Here is a 17064-nt window from a genome sequence, read left to right on the forward strand (position 1 = left end):
TAGGGCAACTTGAGTAGGTCTATCCTAATTGAAGATAATATTGCCCTGATGAAATGGGGTGACCAAAAAGCAAGTTGGAAAGAAAGGGGTTTTAGGTTTACAGTTCTGCATCATATGTCAGTTCCTGCACTGACATAAATCAGGACAGGAACTCAGTCAAAGCAGGAACCTGAAAGCAGGAGCTGTGTCAGAGGCCATTGAGGGGTGCTGCTTACTGGCTTACTCAGCCTGATCTTATATATATATATAGCAGCAGGATCACCAACACTGGAATAGCCCCACCTTTTTTTTTATAGCACCAGGACCACCAGCCTTGGAGTAGCCCCACCTACAGTGGACTAGACCCTCCCATATCAATCACTAATTAAGAAGATATTCTATAGGCTTGCCATAGCCCAACCTTATGAAAGCATTCTCACAATTGAGGCATCCTCCTCTCCTGGGACTCCAGCTTGTGCAAGCTGACATAAAACTAGCCGACACAATGGAGACCCTGCCTTCTTCATGCAAACACCATCTGTCTATATGCAGACACAGCAGTGACAGAGTGGGCTTGGTCACAAACCTTTTCAACAGAAATACCAATTGAGACACGGAGTACACATTCCTCAAGTCCCTGTCACTCAGGCTTTACACAGCAACATGGAGTGTAGATTAAAGAGGAAATAAGCTTGAGACTATAGCATGGGGTGGAAAAATACGTTTTCACAAAAAGCAGTGGAAAGAAATTTGTGGGGTGAGATAAAACGAAGAGTTTATGTTAGGACTTCAGATATGCAGACATTTGTTAAAACTGTTGTTACCCCACTGAAAGAATTCTTGATTGACTTTTGGGTTAATACGCTGACAATTCAATCAACAACCAACCAACTCCCAAGGAACAGATGGACTTACTCGCTAGAGGAAATCCCAGCTCTGAATCTGACGCATGAAAACAAAGATTCTTAGTTAAACAAGAATAAAATGGTATCCTCAGCCACAAGGGTATCTGAATGATTGTGGGGTTAGAAGACTGGGAGACCAGAAGGGCTGGTCTGGAGCAAGAGTGAGGTCAGAGCGTGTCCAAACCTTGAAAAGCTCCTCCCATGACCTGCAGGAGTAGGGCTGCTTTCTTCCTGTTCTGGGTCTGCCTGTCCTGCCTCTGCCACCCTCGAGGAAATCACATAGCCTGGTGGTCAGGTTAGCACTCATGCCTAACCCTGAGATCCTGGATCCTGCCTAACCCACCTCTCCAGCTCCCTCCCATTAAGCCCAGGAGCTAAATGGTACCTGGATACCTCAAGGAGGGGGTACCCCACCCCAAGGTGAGAGTCGGGGGCAACAGATCGTTAGGGAGGAGAGGTTGAGTAGACTCCAAACTCATGAGATCTGAGACGGAGCCATAAACGAAAATACGGCTCAGTGGAAGAAGATGCTCAAAGGGTTCAAGATGTTAAGATGAACTGGTGACTGTGTGAGTTCTCCACTAGGGAGAGACAGCAGTGTAGCTACACAGCTTCCATTTCACAAGCTCGCTTAAGCCTTGAGTGACCTGAAAGCACTCATTTTAAAAAAGTATTGTGGTTACAAATATTATTTTATGGGGCTGGAAGATGGTTCAGCGGGTAAAAGCACTTCTTGCATGGGCCTGACAACCTAAGTTTGCATCCCAGTTGCTCAGGTAAAAGCTGGACAGAGCCGTGCATATCTGTAATCCCCAGGATGAGAGGATGAAACGGGAGGCAGAGGTAGAATCTAACTAGCCTGAGGTATAGAGCACTGCTATCAACAAGGGAAACTGCCTTAAACAAGGTAGAAGGATGCCAGAGGTTGTCTTCTGACTCCCACATGGGTGCTGTAGCAGGAATGCACCCTCACACACAGACACACACACACAAACTAACAGTAATTTATGAAATCTCAATTTTTAAAAAAAAATCCTTGTCTTCTTTCTTTCTAGTGCTAATATTTGGGTTAAGATGTAAAAAAAAATGATCAGGAATAATTCAGTCAAGATTTCTATAAAGCAACTTCAAGACAACAAGCTGCCTAAAATTAAGTTACATTCCCAGGTCAATAAATAAAAGCAAGGACTTCTTAAAGTGCAATGACCTTTGAGAAGATTAAAAAAAAGAGCATCCTAATTTTTAAAGCTGGCTAGAAGTTATGTCTCAAGTGCATTTCACAACCTGAATCTTCAGTGATCTCAAGAACAGGATCATAAGTGTGGGGAAACTATCATCTAGATAGCCTACAGCATGAACCAGCTTGTCTATGAATTAGACAGCTCAGAGGTGATGAGGACGGGACCCAGAGACTCATGCGGGCTAGGTAAGTACTTTACCTCTGAGTCCAAATCCTGAACTAGACGTCTCTGGATACCTCATTTCCATTCATGACAAGTTTTAAGACTGTGCGTTATAAATTTGTCAAAGGCATAGTATCCTTGGATTGCAGCAATCAAAATACCTTTCTTGGTATTAACATTATCAGCAGGTTAACACTGGGTGACCAAGAGCACAGCCCAGTTAACCCATGCACATTTCAGAGAGTAGCAAAAGTGGGCTTCTGTCAACTGGAAGAGACTCCGAACACTTTTCCAGTTTAATCCACTTGATATTTTCTGTCTCAGGAACTCTAACATGCAGAGAAAAGAGAAATGGCCTCTGCTTTGCTCTCATACTTTACTTTGCCCTTTATGTTTTCAAAAACTTTTTTTTCTCAAATGTTTTCCCCTTTCCAGGTCTCCCCTTTGGGGACCCCTTATTCCATCCCCCCTCCCTATGAGGGTGCTCCCCCACCCACTCACCCACTCTCATCTTCCCACCCTGGCATTCCCCTACATCAGGGCATCGAACACCCTCAGGCCCAAGGGCCTCTCCTCCCACTGATGTCCAACAAGGCCATCCTCTGCCACATATGTGGCCAGCACCATGGGTCCCTCCATGTGTATTCTTTGGTTGGTGGTCCAGTCCCTGGGAGCTCCAGGGGTCTGTCCTGTTGACACTGTTGCTCTCTCCATGGGGCTGCAAACCTCCTCAACTCCTTCAGACCCTTCTCCAACTCCTCCATCAGGGACCCCCATGCTCAGTCCAATGGTTGGCTGCAAGCATCTGCCTCTGTATTTGTCAGGCTCTGGCAGAGTCTCTCTGGAGACAGCCATATCAGGCTTCCATCAGCAAGCACTTCCCAGCATCCACAATAACATCTGGGTTTGGTAGCTGTATATGGAATAGATCCCCAGGTGGGCAGTCTCTGGATGGCCTTTCCTTCAGTCTCTGCTCCACACTTAGTCTCCATATTTCTTCCTGTAAGTATTTTGTTCACCCTTCTAAGAAGCAATGAAGCAGCCATGTTTTGGTCTTCCTTCTTCTTAGGCTTCATATGGACTGTGAATTGTGTCATGGGTATCCTGAACTTTTGGGCTAATAGCCACTTATCAGTGAGTACATACTATGTGTGTTCTTTTGTGATTGAGTTACCTCACTTAGGATGATATTTTCAAGTCCCATCCACTTGCCTGTGAATTTCATGAATTTTTTAATAACTGAGTAGTATTCCATTGTGTAAATGTACCACATTTTCTGTATTCATTCTTTTGTTGAGGAACATCTGGGTTCTTTCCAGCTTCTGGCTATTATAAATAAGGCTGCTATGAACATAGTGGAGCATGTGTCCTTATTACATGTTGGAGCATCTTCTGAGTATATGCCCAGGAGTAGTATAGCTGGGTCCTCAGGTAGTTAGTTCTATGTCCAGTTTTCTGAGGAACCACCAAACTGATTTCCAGAGTGGTTGTACCAGCTTCCAGTCCCACCAGCAATGGAGGAGTGCTCCTCTTTCTCCACATCCTTGCCAGCATCTGCCATCACTTGAGTTTTTGATCTTGGCCATTCTGACTGGTGTGAGGTGGAATTTCAGGGTTGTTTTGATTTGCATTCCCCTGATGACTAAGGATGTTGCACATTTCTTCAGGTGCTTCCCTGCCATTTGAGTTTCCTCAGTTGAGAATTCTCTGATTAGCTCTGTTCCCCATCTTTTAATAGGGTTATTTGGTTCTCTGGAGTCTAACTTGTCAAGTTCTTTGTATATATTAGATATTAGCCCTCTATCAGATTGAGATTGGTAAAGATCTTTTTCCAATCTGTTAGTTGCTGTTTTGTCCTATTGACAGTCCTTTGCCCAAAAAAGAAAAAAAAATGTTTTTTAACAAACTACTACACTTTGAATTTTAAGTGTCCCTCAAATGTTCATGTGTTGAAGGTGTGGTCCTCAGAGCAAGAGTCCTGGGAGGAACTTCTAAGAAATGGGGCCTAGAAGTATTTACGCCATTATAGTCACGTTCTGAATGTGAACATGAATAAGCACCTCTCCCTCTCCCTCTCCCTCTCCCTCTCCCTCTCCCTCTCCCTCTCCCTCTCCCTCTCCCTCTCCCTCTCCCTCTCCCTCTCCCTCTCCCTCTCCCTCTCCCTCTCCCTCTCCCTCTCCCTCTCTCCCGTCCCTCCCTTCCTCCCTCCCTGCCACTCTTGCCTCCTGACCACAAAGTGAATAATTTTGCTTCGCAATATGTAGCTACCAAGATATGCGTGGCCACAGTATTAAACCCAATGAGACCAATCAATCACTTACCTGAATTCCCCAAAACTGTGAGCCAGAACAAGACAGTTTTCTCAAGTATTTGTCACAATAGTGGAGACTTGTCACAATGATTTCAGGTGAACATTTGAAAATACTTTTGTTGCCCTGGCAAACGAGTACGAGGAACAGAAGATCCAGAAAAGATAATGAGATTGGCTTCCCACGGGATCCCATGTCGTAATGGGTTAAATCAAATAAAACTAAATATGTTAAGGGTAGATGCAATATTTTTCTCTACATCACAATAGAACACAGTGGTCACCAGAGAGACACGGGGCGAAGAGACATGTGATGCAGCAGCACGGCACAGAAAATTATCTAGTGGCTCCAGCAGAGACCTCAGCAGGACTAAACAAGGCGAGAGGCTGGAGTAAAGAATGGAGAAGGAAGAAGGCATCCTAGGGAAGTGTCTTAGTTTCTCCTATGTTGGTGGTGGAAGTGTAGTTTTATAAGAGCTATAGAAAACACAGAAAAGGTATGGGGAAATTACTAAGAGCCAGCTCCTAGGATGATAGAAAGAGCAATGGGAAGAGCTAAAAATGTTTGTTTCCAAATAGTCTCTTATGGACGAGTTAGGGATCATCTACTGTGTAAAAGGCTGATGGGGTGGGGCATGCATGTGTTCAATGTGTTGCCTAGAGGCTAGGTGAAGACATGGGAGGCTGAACTAAGTCTACTCTGAACAACATGCAACTCTCTTACGATGGCTATGAACTCTAGGTCTGTCTCTGGCTGGTCCCCCTGTTATTCTACCCATGTCTCCCACTGAGTCACAACACAGCATCTACTGCTCTTCTTCCTATATTCGAAACGCAGCACATTTAACCACCCCTCAAGCCATGCACTAGCATTTCCAGTTGTCTAAATATTTCCCTCCAGATGTGCATGCTGGCCATTCCTCATCATTAATGTCTTCAATATTAAAATGAATTTTTGACAATGGCCTGATTGTTGAAATGTGGTGTTAATGTACTGAGGCCTCTCACTAGGTGATACTTAATGTTTGCATCATAAAGCTGAATGCCCTGGTACTAGCTACATTAGCAATTATTGTAACTTCTTGGTGAGTCTATCCTTAATCATTCTATGGTGATCTTTTCTGTCTCGGAAGACTGGCTGCCACCCATCTAGTTTCCATTTTAACCTTCACTTTCACCTCTGTGTCTTCAACCACGCAGTGAGATGACAAATAAACACCATGACAAAGCTATGACTTAAGGAAGTGGCTGTGAATGGCCAAGTCCCTCCAGGTGGACAGCAGTCCGTTCTTTTTATTTTATTCCATTTTAAAGGACTCTAAAAGGCAATCCTGACATGATGTCCTGGCCCCAGACCAAAAGCAATGGAGGAAGACAGGCTCAACATGCAAGGCGTTTAAATAAAAGTATCCATATTTTACTTCCAAATTAAAAATAACCACATTCCATGCTAACAGCCCAAGCTATGGCAAGTATCTAAGAAATAGTTGCTTATATGTCATAAAACTCATTGAACATTAGCAAAGCACCTTCAAGCTTCTGTCTCGGAGTAACATGCGTTCTCATTTAGATTTCTTTGCCAGGAGTGTCCGAAAGGCACTGACCAAGCACACTTGGGCAGAAAAGATGTCTTGTGTGGTGCACACGCAGCCCCTTGACCCACATGATGAGACCCTATTAGAATTGTGTTCTAGATGGGCCATTGGGAATCCCTGATGTAGGCAGACTGGGCCTCTGTGGAAATGATTTCTTATCTAACCTGTCAGCACTTATGTGAATACACTTCCTCCTAATTAATCATTCTCAGTGTAGGGGTAGCCAGGCCTTTTAGTGAATCAGGCTTAGAATGTCAGCTGCTCTGTGGGCGGCAGCAGGAAGATGGTGAGTTGAAGGCCTGACTGGGATACGGTGTGGGTTCTAGGCCAGCCTTGGCAGCTTACTGAGACTTCGTCTCAAAGTGAAACATAAGAAGAGGCTGGACATGTAGCTCAGTGGTGGAGTGCTGGCATAGCATGTAAAAGGCCCTGAGTTTAATCCCCAGTACTGCAACACACACACACACACACACACACACACACACACACTTTAAGATCCTATCCCTTCCTCTCTTCCTCCCACCCTTCCTGTCACTTCCCTTTAGAAATGTTTTTAGAAGCCACACTCCAGCCAAGTGATGAAATCACCTCATCTTTCTGTAGCACTGACCCATGTTCTGTGACTCTGCCAAATGCCCATTAAAGCAGCAGCATGCCTCCCCTCCCTAGGCAGCCATGAAGAGAGAACAAATCGACCATCTCTGACCCCTCCTTCCCCTTCCTTGTTAACTGGCTCCAGTTTTCACCTCTTTCTACACAGACCTTTCCATATGGCCCATTTATTTCTAATACTACTTGGTTTTGTTGCTATTCAGGATTGTCCATATTTTTTCCAAGCTCTTTGAACAAAGTGTTAAATATATTCGTGTTACTTGAATCCATTAAAAGTGCAACCCTCGAGAGCCCATCCATAGCACTGGATGACAGTTTTGGGATCACCCAAGCTTGTTGCCAAATGCCACTCCAATGACCTGGAGCAATTACTAGCTGTGTGACCTTGAACAAATTACTTAACCTTTCTATGCCGGTTTCCAAATGGAAAAGCAAGCATGTTCATAAAAAGGATGAAGTAATTAAGTAAAATAGTTCAGGGCTTAGCATTCAATATCTTCCCCTGTCTTCCATTTTCAACTGCCAGGAAAACCATCACTACGAAGTGTACTAATTAATCATATTAATGCAGAGGTTCAGGGAGCCAATCTTACAAACATCCATCTAACAGATTGCCTTAAATAGCAGAGAGGCACTGGACATACTATTTGACCCCTCCCCCTTTCCATACTGATGGTGATTTCTCAATAACAAGTAAAGAAAACTCGGTCAGTTCTACTTTATCTCACGCTGGAAGAATCAAGTATAGAAGATTTTGTTAAATCTTACAAACATCCATAAAAAAAACTCTTTTCAAATGCCTTCAGCCCCACATTCCTACCATGGCATTAACACCTGACTGACTAAAGGACAAGGCTGCAATTATTTGCAGAGCAAACAGGCATGAGACCATGACAGCATGGGAGCCTTCAGTTCCAGGTTTGCCAGTGCCTACCTACATGGGCTTTACTTGACTCCTCAAGGACTTGACTTCTTGTTCATAAAATGAAGATAATCAAGGAAAAACAATACACGTAATGTCTGTAAACAGGTACTCAGAGCACATGAAATCCTTCTCTTCGGTGGGAAACGTTTGCTGGATCCGAGTATGTCTTCTGCCTGGGGTTGCTGAGCTACACCATCTCAGGCACACACAGGGTTTGAGTACAAAGACGGACTTTGTATCTTAGATGTTAGGTAGGCAGGTGATGTTCAACAAATATCTGACAGTTTGCTTTGGCTCGGCTAGAAGGACTTTGTGTACCCACTACCAAGCCTTGGATCATCTTAACCTTTGCAGGTAGGGAAGCTCCTGATGTGCTGAGTCTCCAGCATCCGAAGCTAACTCGAAGACCCTATCTCATTCAGCAACGTTCTCTTCCTTTCCTGGGCTACAGAACTCTCTGCAGAAAGCAAACGCTTCCATGCATTTGGATTTCTGCTGAAGCTTTCATTCTACCCAAACGTTGGCTGTAGGATGAGAAGGTGTTTGAGACAGACTCGAAGGAAGAGGAGTGACTCAGTAATTATCTTAAATTGGCACCAATACCCTAATGATGTGTTTATGTACAATCTAAAAATTGATCTATGTCTCCATTTTCAGTTTGCAAGATGGTTGGAATAATCTTTAGAGGCCACTGACTCATGAAGAAGGTGGGAGCTTTGACCTTTAGAGACAAGGCTGGTCTAAGGGTCAAGGCTGGTCAGCCACATGGCTGGAGTAAGTGTGTGGGACGGACAGGGTTGAGAGTCAGAGCAAATCAAGAGAATAAAAAGCCCATCTGTATTTTTGAAGACTCTTTTTTATTTTGGTGTGTGTGTGTGTGTGTGTGTGTGTGTGTGTGTTTGTGTGCTTATGTGCACATGTTCATAAAGGTTCCCTCAGAGGCCAGAGGAGGGCATCAGATCCCCTGGAGCTAGAATATCAGCTAGCTGTGAGTGGCCTAATGTAAGCAGTGGGAACTGACCCGAAGGCCTCCTGAAGAGCAGCATGTGCTTTGAACTTCTGAGCAATCTCTCCAGTCCCCTCACCTCTGTTTCTAACATAAAACATTAAAACAAAACAAAACAACAACAACAAAAACAAACAAACAAAAAAATACGGTCATTTATTTCTTCAGAAAATCCTCACTATAGAAGATCATAATTCCATCTAAGCAACTGGGAAAATTCAAAGTAACATGAAAAAGCAAATCAGTAGTCAGCAGAGGTTATGGGAAATGTGACAGTCTAAAGGAGACATGAAGCAAGTTTTGGGAGATATGCAAATATTTGGCCCTTTATTTGGTAGTGGTTACAAACACATGTACATTTAGAAAATTTATTAAACTATATTCTCAAATGGTAAGACTTGGCTGTCTATAAATCATACCTCTAAACACTTAGTTACTTTAGAACCTACTGCTTCTTTCATATGAAAAGTTGATGTTAATACACTTATACACATCCTATCATGCATTTTACTATAATTTCAGTGTATTTATACAAAGGATAACATCACCTTTTAAATTAAATGTAGCAAGTTTTTTACTTACTTTATTTCTCACTCCCTTACCTGAGTGTGTACCTACCATCCAAGACAGCTGCCCCTACAAAGCTTACTTGGTAAAACCCAAGAGAGAGCATTGATCCACGGAGGGAGAGACAGGAAGCTGTTTCGACTCTCACAGCCTCTGGGATCTCATTATTGATGACTTAACAACCATTACACACTTAGTGAGTAAGGCCTTGCTATATAAAGATTGTATTGCAGCATCTGCTGTTGGTAATTTAGTGGCAACTGATTGCTGAAGAAGCCACTGGAGGCTCCTGCTGATGTCTGTGAACGCAGCCCACTTGTTTCTGAAAAGGTGATTCAATCTGTATTTCGGTGCCTGGCACACAACTCCGTGCATCTGGACTTTTGACAGATACGTTAAAGGGGGGGGGGGGCCTGTGCTCAGACAAGAGTACATTCTCACCATGTCTTCCAAAGACAAAGCTATCATTTTCTGGTGTTTAGAATCCTGAATCCCTGAGAACCAGGTCTGTCCTGTCTGTGCAAGACCTCAGAGCATAAGCTGGGACTCTGGGTACAAAGTCAAACCAGCCCTGCTGTTTTCATGGTTGCTGGCCTGCAGCCCTGGCTGTTGGACACGTGTTACACCTGGCCCTGCCTCTGCCCTTGGGAGTGCCCATGACCATGTGAGCAGGCGGCTCTGCAGCCCAGGGAGGTAGTACCTTCATGTGTGGGAAGTAAACAACAAATTCTAACTATGGCATACTCTGTCTCTAGGATAGCTGGTTCCTGGAGACCAGGAAAAGTAGCTCGGGAAATAGCCAATTTTGGTAGGGACAAAATTAATCCCACTCAAATGACAGAAAAGCAACAGGAGCGAAGCAGTGAACTTGGTGAGTCACGGAGAGCAGTGCCCAGAGCTCAGGACCATCTGTAGATCAGGACTTAATCAGAGCTTCCTGGTGACTCAGCTTTACGCGTCTTTGAGGAGGAGGAGGAGGTCTGGGAACCAGGGACAGGCTGGTCCATGCTGTATGACTCGCTGGGTTTTCCCCATGTCCAGGAAGTCGGGCTTGTAGCTAAATTTCAGTCCCTTCCTGATCCAGGTGGGCAGGAAGTGCCTGAGTTCTTTTGGGTCACTTTTGGGTCATACCTGGGGGTGGGGGAACCTATCAAACGGGACTGCCTGTTCCTGAGTCTTTGTACCTTGGGGGTGGTTGGCATCACTTGTTCCGCAGGTATACACAAAACAAAGAAGTCGGGGCACACTGACAGAGGCAGGGGAATGACAGGTGGAAACACAAAGCTCTTAAGTGCTGCTGTCTGGAGCCATTTAGCTTTGGCCTGCAGCCCTGCGTGTGCACCCCAGACACTCCTGAGGGCACGGCTGGACTATCGCACAGCAAGATGATGGATGTCTAAAATGAGCTATGAAGAAAAGGTCAACTTGTGCTCAGAACATTCTGTTTAAGAAGGGCAAAGTACTACATAAAGCATCTTAGAGAAATTACTTTCCAAAATAAAAATGTTAAGTTGGCAAGTTTAGGTTGCATTATTCTGGCTTTTAATATCATCGCTACTTAAAATATGAAATTTATTTCAGGTTGCAATATTGAAAATCTCATCCAAAGATAATTGGGGATTTTTTTTATGTTCTTTCTGATGTACAAGCATGAGTCACACATAAGTTATGCACATATACATGTATTTTTGTGTGTTGTTTTAAAGATGGTCCCTTGTGTATGTGTATAGGTACAAGCGTGTGTGTGTGTGTGTGTGTGTGTGTGTGTGTGTGTGTGTGTGTGTGCCTGTACATATGTCTGTGTACCACATGCATAAGTGGGATCCTCTGGACCTGAAGTTAGTTACAGTTGGTTGGAGCTGAGAACTGAATCCAGGGCCTCTACAAAAACATCAAGTACCCTTAACTGATGAGGCCACAAAACTGTGTGTTTGTTATATGTCGTGTGTATGTGTTATGTGATATATGTGTTTGTATGTGTGTATGTGTATATGTGTGGTGTGTGTGGCATGTATGTATGTGTGGGATGTGTGGGAGATGTATGTATTATGTGTACATGTGTAGTGTCTGTGTGTATGTATGTGTGTAATGTTTGTCTCCCTCCTCTCTCCTATCACCATCTTCCAAGTTTTCCTTTCTTCCATCTGAACTCGAGCTGTTTTGCTCAGTGTTCTGCCCTGACTCTCATCTTATTAGAGATACTGTCCCCAGTCAATCTAATCTACTATCGATTGCTCTGATGGCCACCATATTTGTACTTCTGATATAGTTCTCACTCACGTGAGACTTTGTACAGGACTGTGTACAAGGACACACAGGGATGTGTGTAGCATCTTGTCTGGAGGGAAAACCCAATACATCCAATAATATAACTTTGGGGACATGAGGACTTCATTTTCTTCCTTCCTCCATCTTCACAATCACCTCTACCCCTCAATTCTGCCTCCTCTATGCTATTTCACATGTGGAGCTACAGTGACCAGGAAGGTAAAGTCAGCTCTGTGTCCTGAAGTATTTACAGTGCTGAGAGTCTTGCTCTACACTGAGCACTTTGTACTTAGGAGGTCATGTCATGACAAGCTGGAAGTCGGGGAGCAGTCTCTTCTCTGCTGTGAGTGGATAAAGGCTGAGAAAGGGCAAGGGATTGCCTCAATGCTCATGACTGGCAAGGAGGGAGCCAGGATTCCATTGCTGAGCCCCAGTTCTCCAGGCTTTTCAATGCATGCCAGTTTTGGTCTAGTCTGAAAACAGGTTTCCTGAAACAGGTAAACTAAGCCTAAGCCTTCTGCAGGGATTTTCCAAAGATCATATGGAAATAGAAATAGGCCAGGGAGCTTGATGGAGACTGTTTTAGTGTCTCTGATCTGAAGGGCAACAGTTTGTGAGATGAAAGGTTATGTAGGATTAATTAGTGATGTATGTCTGGCAACAGGAATGCGTAACGGCCGAGCCACGGGGAAATTTGCTGCTTGACATCACTAGCACCTTGTGAATCTCTGCATTAACAGGCAAGATCTAATCCCACTCCGTGCCCTTTAAATCCATCGTTGCTGTTGATGCTCTTGTTGTTGATGATGTTGTTGTTCATGATGATGACAATGACACTGTTGCTGTCAATTTCAATTTAACAGGCCTCTACTATCTTTTAGAAACACAAAACAAATTACTATGGAAAAAAGTCAGCCATTTCAGGGCTTTGGGGAAGAAGATGTACGGTTTCTTAGTGCTAATCTAGATTTCCTTTTCTCTTAAAATGTTCATACAATATTTTCACAGTGGGGTGAGGGGAAGATTCCTGACAGGGTATCCAATCACACACATTATTGAATAAGAATGGCTGTATATTAAAAGATTTACTGGAGGCATCATTTCTAATTCTTTCTTGATGAAAACGTGCTAGTGAAATAAACGGCATAAATTTCTCTGAATCAAATAAGAATTTTAGGAAGTAAAGGATTTTTTTTAATCTTTAATATTTCTACCTGTGAGCTATTATTGTTCTCAGTAAGAGAGTGGAGCAATTATTCTGAAAGTATCATCCTTTGAAAAAGAATTCTCTTCATTTTGGTGCCTCTGTATTATTGGTTTGGGTCTACATATATGCATATATGTTTGCTAAGTATATATAAACATATGTACATAGCTGTGCATGAACACATGGTACACATATGCACTGCCAACATGCCCAGTATTAGTGAGCCAAGCTAGGTCTCTTGTATGAACTGCTATGTAGAAATATACTGGCTTGATTTTCAAATCCCTTGCATCTCTTCCTCTTTATAAAAATACGGAATGCAGAAAGCATTATACAGAGTATAATGTTTTCTTCAAAATCAAAGCAGAGTCCAGGTAAGAGAGGGCCCCTTTTCTCCCGTTCTCTGTCCGCTGCTACCCACGGCCTTCTAGACAGGATCCTTCCAGCCGCCTCTGAGAACATCATGTTACCATTTCTGTCTCCTTGAATCAATTCACTCAAACAAAAGGTCATCACAGACAGCAACCCAGTCTGGCTGATTTGGCCATTTTAACGAAAATGAGTAAATTAGAGTCTTTGTTTCTATGTCAGGAGATGCTGACCTGTGCCACAGCCCCAGCCCCCATTACAGCTTTTAACACCCTCATAGCCTTCCATCCAACCACCCAAGCCACCCCCTGCCACCCCCAATCAGAAAGAGACTGGACAGAACAGAGAAACAACAAAAAGACAACCAAGGATCCCGTCCTATGGAAACACGCCTCAATTATACTGGCAAAAATAGCTATTTTAAAAAATAGCAACCACGAGGGAGAAAATGTATTGATTTTTTTTTTCATTATTTTTTCCTCCTGTTGCTAGGATGTAGTCATTATTAAAGGAGACTTGTTGCCTAGGTGAAAAAAAATCTTCCCAGAGTAAAGGAACAGTGCGCCCCCTGCTGACCAGAAACGTACGCTGTTGGATTTGATTTCCGGGGCGTATTCGTTGTTTTTCTTGGTTTTGTTTTGCCTCCTCCAACCCCAAGTTTAAAACAAAACAGATGAGGTTAGACACTTTGATCAGACCGCTTCAAATTTCACCTGCAAAGTTATATTCCAAGGATTTCAGAAACGCACATAAAAGAATCTAGAGAGGTCCCTCCCCCGCCCTCCCATTCCATAGACATGAAGGAAACCTGTCAAGGCCCGGGTCTTCTGCTGCCTGTGACTCTTCATCTCTAATTTTTTAACTTGTGTTGAGCCTGGCGCTTAAGGTGGCTCTTGACCTACTGATTTTAGTTATTTGGCCATCAGAACTTGTGGGAAAACCCAAGACAAGAAACTACTTGTATTGCTAACAGGTAACTTTTGATGATCACTTAATACTCATAATAAAAGAGAGAGAATTCCATAGAAATGTTGGCTTCTTTCTCCCTAGGAATAATTGACTTCTAACATTAAAACCAAGGAGGGGCAGAAGTGGGCCCATCACGGTTTAGATGTACACGTAAGCCCTCACGACTACACTCTGCCCATGAAGCTGTTGTCTAACAGAGCTGGACTCTGTAGCCAGGCTGAAGAATTATCAATATATTCATCTGTCCATCCAAGGTAAAATCATGGCATGGGTTTAATCAGGTAAAGAGAGGGTGTGGGAAATGAAAATGGCTGAGCCAGATGGACATTTGGGGTACCCCGCCAACGCTGTTTGACAGTATGTTAGTGAGAACTGAGTCAGAGCACCCAAAGACTCATGAGGACAGTTAGGAGAGATTATCAGAAGACAATAAAATTTCGCAAGAACAGTGGGCAATGTCAAAGGCAAAAGGAAGGTCACGAAAGATGAGCCCTAATGACCTCAAGAGAGTCTGGTTAGAAATCCAACTTTAGTGTGAGCTTAAATGATAAACAAGAATGTAAAGACAGCCGGGCATTGGTGGCGCACGCCTTTAATCCCAGCACTTAGGAGGCAGAGGCAGGTGGATTTCTGAGTTTGAGGCCAGCCTGGTCTACAGAGTGAGTTCCAGGACAGCCAGGGCTACACAGAGAAACCCTGTCTCGAAAAAAACCAAAAAAAAAAAAAAAAAAAAAAAAAACCGTAAAGACAGTAAGTAAAATAATAATAATAACAACAATGATAACGATGTAAAACTATCATAGTGATGTGAAGAAAACAACCAGATAGCACACAGGGGGAAGGCACAGGAGCTAAGCTTCCTAAGATGAACAGACTGGAGATGAAGGTTAATGAAGAAGAGCCGCTGTCCCTGCTGAGCAGAGGAAGAGGTCCGGGCGTTCAAACTTCAGCGCCACCCATAATTCACCACCATGGCCAAGGAAGGCATAGCTGCTGTAGGTGTAATGGATGTGAACCCTGCTCTATAAGAGGTGCTGAAGACCACCCTTATCCACAATGGCCTAGCACAAGGCATATGCAAAACTGCCAAAGCCTTAGACAAGCGCCACGCCCATCTCTGTGCATTTGCATCCAAATTCGATGAGCCCGTGTACGTCAAGCTGGTGGGGGCACTTTGTGCCAAGCACCGAATTGTCAAGGTTGGTAACAACAAGAAACCAGGAGAATGGGTAGGCCTCTGTAAAAATCGATGGAGAAGGGAAGCCCCAGAAAGCGGTTGGTTGCAGTTGTGCAATGGTTAAGGACAATGGCAATGAATCTCAGGCCGAGAGTGTCATCAGGGAGTGCTTCACATGCAAGGAATGAGCCAATGAACAGGGAGGGAAGACCTGATTGGTCTGGCCGAGTTCAAGAGAATGTGAAGAGAAAGCAACAGCGATGATCAAGCATGCAGGCCAAGTCGTGGAAAAGAGGAAGCATGCATTTTCTTCTGGGACCCCTGGAAGCTAGGAAAGAAACACTAGAGATTTTGAATGGGGCTGGTGAGTTAGGGATGACGGTGCTGGGAAGAAAGCACAGAGCCTGGCTATATCTCCACGCCAGAGCAGCGCTTCGGAAGACAAGGAAATGAAAACTGTCAAAACAACTAGAAAGGTCTCGACGAAGGGTTTTAGTTCGGTGTCAGAGACCTGGACTGATGTGAGCAAGGCCCTGCATTGGAAGTATAGGAGAGAGAGAGAGAGAGAGAGAGAGAGAGAAAGAGAGAGAGAGAGAGAGAGAGAGAGAGAGAGAGAGAGAGAGAGAGAGAGGAAGGAGGAGGAGGAGGAGGAGGAGGAGGGAGGGAGGGAGGAGGGAGAGACAGAAACAGAGACAGAGACAGAGACAAAGAGAAAGCAAGCTTATCTAGACAGTGTTGAGGGATAGGTATGGGGTGGTTCTGATGCTAAGGTCCTGTTCCCCAATTGTTTTTTGCTCTGTTAGTAAAGAAGCCATGGGCCAATTGCTGAAAGGGATAAGGGGGACTTCTGAGTCTCTGGAGGCAAGCGGAGAGACATAAAGGACTTCCAGGTCCCTGGAAGCAAGAGACAAATGCAAGGGAAGAGAGGAGAGGTGAGTTGGCCATGCTTCTGATGGAGATAAGTTAACCAGCCATGTGAGATCTAGAAACACACAGGCCACTCCTATAGCGTGGTCAGGGGCATTTAGCAGGGACTAGATGTAACTTAGCAACTAAAGTTTAGGGCAGGTGGGAGGTGCAGAGATAAGAATATTCATAAGGGCATGCTTTTTCTAAGAGGGAGATAGTAGCGCCCAATAATTGGATCAAAAGGCAAGTTAAAATTGAACAACTGTGTATCTGTGTCTTATCGGTGGATTCAAGGGAAGCTGGGGGGGGGGGGTGGTAACACAGCCCGGTCCTGGAGCTTAGATGGGGTAACAAAGCTACACGTTGATAGGTTGTAAGGCTGGAAACAGGGAACTGAGGTGAGCTCTGAGATCATATCCATACAAGCAACAGTAGACCAAGCAGGCTGTGTTTACATACTTAGGACTGCATGTATATAACAACTAAAGACCACGAAGCTATGAACTTGAGAGAGAGAGAAGGTACAGGAGAAAGGCTGGAGAGAGGGAAGGGAAGGGAGCGATGTGATTATAATTTCAACAAAAAGAAATATTTAAAAAACAGACATGGTTGAGTGGCTTCCTTCAGCTGCAACAGATCAACAAAAGGGGCTAAAAGTCAGAAACAAGAAGTGGGGTGGATTCCGCTGTAGCTGGGAAGGGAAGAGGAAACTGTCCTTCTGTTAAGAAGGCAGCAGAGGATGAGGCAGGTAGTGAAGCTGGTGTGGAGAGGAGGGCTTGGCGTGGGCTGACACAGAAGATATCGAAGAAGTGAAAAGCACAAGTATAACCGGCCCTGCGTTTCTAGGCTTGCTCTTGGTCCTGAG

General features: G+C 44.1%; 1 pseudogene; it reads left to right on the forward strand.

Annotated features, from left to right (window-relative positions):
• Positions 1–15084: 15084 nt before the first annotated feature.
• Positions 15085–15478, forward strand: LOC110291759 (small ribosomal subunit protein eS12 pseudogene; annotated as a pseudogene).
• Positions 15479–17064: the final 1586 nt, after the last annotated feature.

Source organism: Mus caroli, unplaced genomic scaffold, assembly GCF_978045245.1.
Source record: "Mus caroli unplaced genomic scaffold, Mus_caroli_1 scaffold_3, whole genome shotgun sequence".
In the NCBI taxonomy this organism is placed as follows: domain Eukaryota; kingdom Metazoa; phylum Chordata; class Mammalia; order Rodentia; family Muridae; genus Mus; species Mus caroli.